This window comes from Bufo bufo, chromosome 2, assembly GCF_905171765.1.
Source record: "Bufo bufo chromosome 2, aBufBuf1.1, whole genome shotgun sequence".
NCBI lineage: Eukaryota > Metazoa > Chordata > Amphibia > Anura > Bufonidae > Bufo > Bufo bufo.
The window spans coordinates 369,743,628-369,749,627 of NC_053390.1; the positions used below are offsets into that span (position 1 = coordinate 369,743,628).

The 6,000-nt window shown below is 48.6% G+C and overlaps 1 protein-coding gene across 8 annotated transcripts in view; it reads right to left on the reverse strand.

The window, feature by feature from the left end:
* MPDZ (multiple PDZ domain crumbs cell polarity complex component) overlaps positions 1 to 5,262 on the reverse strand; it is a 175,900-nt gene extending 170,638 nt beyond the window's left edge. For 3 of the 8 annotated variants that reach the window (XM_040417160.1, XM_040417157.1, XM_040417154.1), the window contains exon 1: positions 5,099 to 5,260. The gene's annotated coding sequence lies outside the window, so the exon portion shown is untranslated. Of the gene's footprint in view, positions 1 to 5,098 lie in introns of all 8 variants that reach the window. The other 5 variants (XM_040417155.1, XM_040417153.1, XM_040417159.1 and 2 more) reach the window with 3 other exon arrangements.
* Positions 5,263 to 6,000: the final 738 nt, after the last annotated feature.

The following is a 6,000-nucleotide window of genomic DNA, read 5'->3' on the forward strand; positions in this document are numbered from 1 at the left end:
GAAATCCGCTACAGCAAAAACCGCCCACAATGAGCTGGTTTTCTGCAGGGCAATGCTACTGGCAGTGCAGAGGGTCTTCCACTGCAGAGGTAACCGCAGCTGACGGCAGCGCATAAACTGACACACTGTGAACGGAAAACGCACAGTGCACGAGAGCGTATTCTCCGTAGTGGGTAAAATGTCATTCACTTTGCTTGTACTGTAAATGCACCAAATTCTGCAGCACTTGCGTCCCGTGAGATAACTGCACACAACGCGGATTAGAGTCCATTCACACGTCCGTAAAATAGGTCTGCATTCGTTCCGCAAATTGCAGAACGGGTGCGGACCCATTCATTCTCTATGGGGCAGGAGCGCGCCCCGGGTCTTCCGGTCCACGGCTCCGGAAAAAAATAGAACATGTCCTATTCTTGTCCGCAACTGCGGACAAGAATAGGCAATTCTATGGGGGTGCCGGCCGGGTGTATTGCGGATCCGCAATGCGCTACGGACATGTGAATGAACCCTAAGGCCTCATACACACGAACGTTTCTTTTTCCCCCGTTTACGTTCCGTTTTTTGCGTTCCGTAAACGGCACCATTCATTTAAATGGGTCCGCAAAAAAAAAATAAAAACTGAATGTACTCCATATGCATTCCGTTTCCGTATTTCCTTTCAAAGATAGAACATGTCCTATTATTGTCCGCATAACAGACAAGGATAGTAATGTTCTATTAGGGGCCAGATGTTCCGTAAAAAATGGAATGCACATGGATTTCATCCGTATTTTTTGCGGATCCGTTTTTTGCGGACCGCAAAACACTGAAAAAGCCATACGGTCGTGTGCAATAGGCCTTATGTGTCGTTTTTTTCATGCGGAAAAACTGCAGAGTGGTACGGAACCAGCAAAGTGAATTAGATCTGCCAACTCATGTACAGTACAGACCAAAAGTTTGGACACACCTTCTCATTCAAAGAGTTTTCTTTATTTTCATGACTATGAAAATTGTAGATTCACACTGAAGGCATCAAAACTATGAATTAACACATGTGGCATTATATACATAACAAACAAGTGTGAAACAACTGAAAATATGTCATATTCTAGGTTCTTCAAAGTAGCCACCTTTTGCTTTGATTACTGCTTTGCACACTCTTGGCATTCTCTTGATGAACTTCAAGAGGTAGTCCCCTGAAATGGTTTTCACTTCACAGGTGTGCCCTGTCAGGTTTAATAAGTGGGATTTCTTGCCTTATAAATGGGGTTGGGACCATCAGTTGCGTTGAGGAGAAGTCAGGTGGATACACAGCTGATAGTCCTACTGAATAGACTGTTAGAATTTGTATTATGGCAAGAAAAAAGCAGCTAAGTAAAGAAAAACGAGTGGCCATCATTACTTTAAGAAATGAAGGTCAGTCAGTCAGCCGAAAAATTGGGAAAACTTTGAAAGTGTCCCCAAGTGCAGTCACAAAAACCATCAAGCGCTACAAAGAAACTGGCTCACATGCGGACCGCCCCAGGAAAGGAAGACCAAGAGTTACCTCTGCTGCGGAGGATAAGTTCATCCGAGTGACCAGCCTCAGAAATCGCAGGTTAACACCAGCAGCTCAGATTAGAGACCAGGTCAATGCCACACAGAGTTCTAGCAGCAGACACATCTCTAGAACAACTGTGAATCAGGCCTTCATGGTAGAATATCTGCTAGGAAACCACTGCTAAGGACAGGCAACAAGCAGAAGAGACTTGTTTGGGCTAAAGAACACAAGGAATGGACATTAGACCAGTGGAAATCTGTGCTTTGGTCTGATGAGTCCAAATTTGAGATCTTTGGTTCCAACCACCGTGTCTTTGTGCGACGCAGAAAAGGTGAACGGATGGACTCTACATGCCTGGTTCCCACCGTGAAGCATGGAGGAGGAGGTGTGATGGTGCTTTGCTGGTGACGCTGTTGGGGATTTATTCAAAATTGAAGGCATACTGAACCAGCATGGCTACCACAGCATCTTGCAGCGGCATGCTATTCCATCCGGTTTGCGTTTAGTTGGACCATCATTTATTTTTCAACAGGACAATGACCCCAAACACACCTCAAGGCTGTGTAAGGGCTATTTGACCATGAAGGAGAGTGATGGGGTGCTGCGCCAGATGACCTGGCATCCACAGTCACCGGACCTGAACCCAATCGAGATGGTTTGGGGTGAGCTGGACCGCAGAGTGAAGGCAAAAGGGCCAACAAGTGCTAAGCATCTCTGGGAACTCCTTCAAGACTGTTGGAAGACCATTTCAGGGGACTACCTCTTGAAGCTCATCAAGAGAATGCCAAGAGTGTGCAAAGCAGTAATCAAAGCAAAAGGTGGCTACTTTGAAGAACCTAGAATATGACATATTTTCAGTTGTTTCACATTTGTTTGTTATGTATATAATTCCACATGTGTTAATTCATAGTTTTGATGCCTTCATAGTCATGAAAATAAAGAACTCTTTGAATAAGAAGGTGTGTCCAAACTTTTGGTCTGTACTGTATATTGTGTGTATTTTTTACAAGCAAATGTGTGGATTTCAAAGTCTGCAGCATATCAGTTGTTTGAGGGATGCCGCACCTTCTGTAGTGTGGTTTTCCCACTAAAATTGTATGAAAATCCACACCAAAACAGCGATAAGTAGCACATGGCTTCCCACTAGATACCACGGAGCCCTGGCCGTGCAGTGCCTCCATACTTGGTGGTGGGTGGGTGGCAATTAGTAGTAAACCACACGCAGTTACAGCGGCTCTGCCTTAGGGCTCATGCACACGACTGTATGCCCTCCGTGAGCAGGCCATATGTCCCGGAGCGGCATACAACAGGAGCGCACAGCATCCTAGGTTACTAGGATACTGTGCGCATCGGGCCGCCCGCGGGGCTTTTGTCCCGCACTGATAATATCGGCCCACAATGCGCACAATGTATGCCGCTCTGGGACACATGACCCGCTCACGGACCGTATGTCTCAGATGAAATACGGTCGTGTGCATGAGCCCTTAAATGGGTTCTCCATGAATAACACCTTTTTACATAATCCCTGCAGCCTCCCTCCATCATACTTACTCCCGCTCCCGATCCCCGGACTGTTTACATTTGGCGGTGCGCAGGCATGGTCATAAGTAGAGATGAGCGAAGTTTTAAAAAATTCGATTCGGCTACTTCGCCAAAGTTCACAAAGAAATTTGATTCGTCATGAATTACTTCATCATGAATTGCATTCCATGTATGTAGCGGGCGCAATGACAATTGCACCGCCCCTCGTCATTGAACCCCTCAGATGCCGCGTTCAACGCTGGACGTGGCATCTGACAGTCACCTTAGGCCTTTCGGGAGTTAAAAACAAAAAATACATACTCACCTCATCCATTTGCTAGAGGAGAGGCCGTTGATTGAAACACGCATTTCTTCTATCAAGATGGCTGTGACGGCCTCTCCATGGCCAAATGGATGAGGTATGTTTTTTTTACCGCAATTTCAGGGAAAATTAAAGGGGTTCTGCACTTTCATTTAACTGATGATCTATCCTCTGGATAGTTCATCAGCTTCTGATCGGCGGGGGTTCGACACCCGGGATCCCCGCCGATCAGCTGTTTGGGAAGGCAGCGGCGCTCCAGCAGCGTCGCGGCCTTCTTACTGTTTACCACCAGCCCACTGACGTCACGACTAGTATCAACTAGCGTGGGCGGGGCTAAGCTGTGTTCACTTGAATGGAGCTTAGCCCCGCCCACGCTAGTTGATACTAGTCGTGACGTCAGTGGGCCAGCGGCCCGGCGGTAAACAGTGAGAAGGCCGCGCCGCTGCTATAGCGCCGCGGCCTTCTCAACCAGCTGATCGGCGGGGGTCCGGGGTGTTGGACCCCCGGCCGATCAGAAGCTGATGATCTATCCAGAGGATAGATCATCAGTTAAATGAAAGTGCAGAACCCCTTTAAGGCTACTTTCACACTTGCGTTTACATTTTCCGGTATTGAGATACGTCATTGGATCTCAATACCGGAGAAAAACGCTTCCCATTGACAATGAATGTGGACAAAACGGAACTGAACAGAACGGAGTGCTCAAAAATGCATTCCATTCCGTTTGGTTGCGTTCCCAGACCGGAGATCAAATCTGTCATGGGATGCGGATCCGTTCCTCACTGACTTTCATGACATCTTGGCTATGTTACAGATAATACAACCGGATCCGTTCTGAACAGATGCAGACGGTTGTATTATTAGTAACGGAAGCGTTTTTGCCGATCCCTGCCGGATCTAGCAAAAACACTAGTGTGTAAGTAGGGTAATTCGTTACCATGAAGCGTAACGAAATTTGGCTACGTAACAATGCAAATTTTTCCTGAAATTCGGATCGAAGTCCAATTCGTTAACTTCGATTCGCTCAACACCAGTCACAAGCTCTGCTGGAGCCAATAACTGACTACTGTGTGCCCGCTGATGCCAGTTACTGGCTGCAGCGAAGCAGGTCAGCATGCCAGTGGTAAGTATGAATCTTAGGCTGCGGCGATGATGTAAAGAGGCGATATTCACGGAGTGCCCCTTTAATGATCCAATACAATTGGGAAAAACTGAATATACAGAAAAAAGACAGGCGGAGTATCCACATCAGGGCCACAGCCGGGTGCTTACTGTACGGTAGAGACAACCCATGTACGACATCATATAAAATATAGATCTGCGCCGATGGCATATCACCAAGCCCTCTGCCACTTGGAAAGCGTCAGAAAATGGAGATGTGCACTTCTCCGCGCCATGTTTAAGAAAACACGCCACATTACAGCATTAAAAAAATCTGCCCCAGGTAGGGCTTCTGTGCCCAGGCACTGGCATCAGAAAGATCACACCCATCATACACGTTCACACTGGCATCTCAGGCAGATTGTGCCCTAACCCACAGGTATAATAGGCTGGAAGCTGCCAGACCCCACTGAGAATCATTGGGGTCCCCTGGGTGGAGGTGATGAGATCAGATGTGAAGAATGCAGGGGGGCTCCAAATAAATCTGAAAGCGACCCCTAAATAGGAGCGAAGCCCCACAGAGTCCAGCTCCCTGCAGTGACATCCCCCCCTCCCGGCAGATAGCCGTGCTCCCCCACCTGTTGTCGCGAGCTGTCCGGTCGTGTCCTCCACTTGTGTCGCCGGCCCCCGTCACGACATAACAGCGCACTGTCCGGAGGCCGCTTGCGGTCCACGCTCGTGACGTCACCTCGCTAGCTGCGCTCTGTCGTCATGGGCAGTGGGGGCCGGCCGGCGGGGGGAGCAGGCTGGAGATGCTGCGGGTAACAAAGGCCGGAGGAGGGGGAGGAGATGCTGCTGGCTGAGGCTGGTGTTGCTGCTGCCGCCGCTTTACAGCCGTCTTTTTTGGGACCAGATAACGGATGCGGTTATGTTTACAGGGTATCACACAATGTCACCTAAGCATGCCATAAGGCTGCTTCACATAGGATTCAATTGCAGATGTCATAGAAGACAGCACTATTGTTCCCATATAGATGATGCATACTTTGGCGGAACTTAACGGACCGCGTTCCCCATTGACGCGGTCATATCCGATCTTCTGCCAAGAAAAACGGATCCTTCAAATATGGACAGCTTCCATGTGCATTGGGTTATTTTCTCGCAGCCAAGAAGAACCTGCATGCGGTGAGGTTCTCCAATCACGGATGGGGCACACGGATGCCCCCTTGATGGGTCTGTGTGCCATGTGTTTAAAAAAAAGCGCGTACCACACTGAAGAAAAATACAGTTGTGTGCATGAGGCCCAATTGTGCTTTCACATGGACCCAGGATGGAGCCAATTATCTGGAACTGGAAATATTCATACTAGGGCTGAGTGACTGGATTCCTCCCTGTGAGGGGGTGTCTGCTCCCCCCCCCCTACCGCCTGACCCTGACAGACTCATTCCTACGCTGCTGCTCCGAGCAATGGCGTAAGTGCAGAGCCTTTGCTTCCGACTGCGCCTGCGACACTTCTGGGTAGCCACGTATGAGTTGTCCC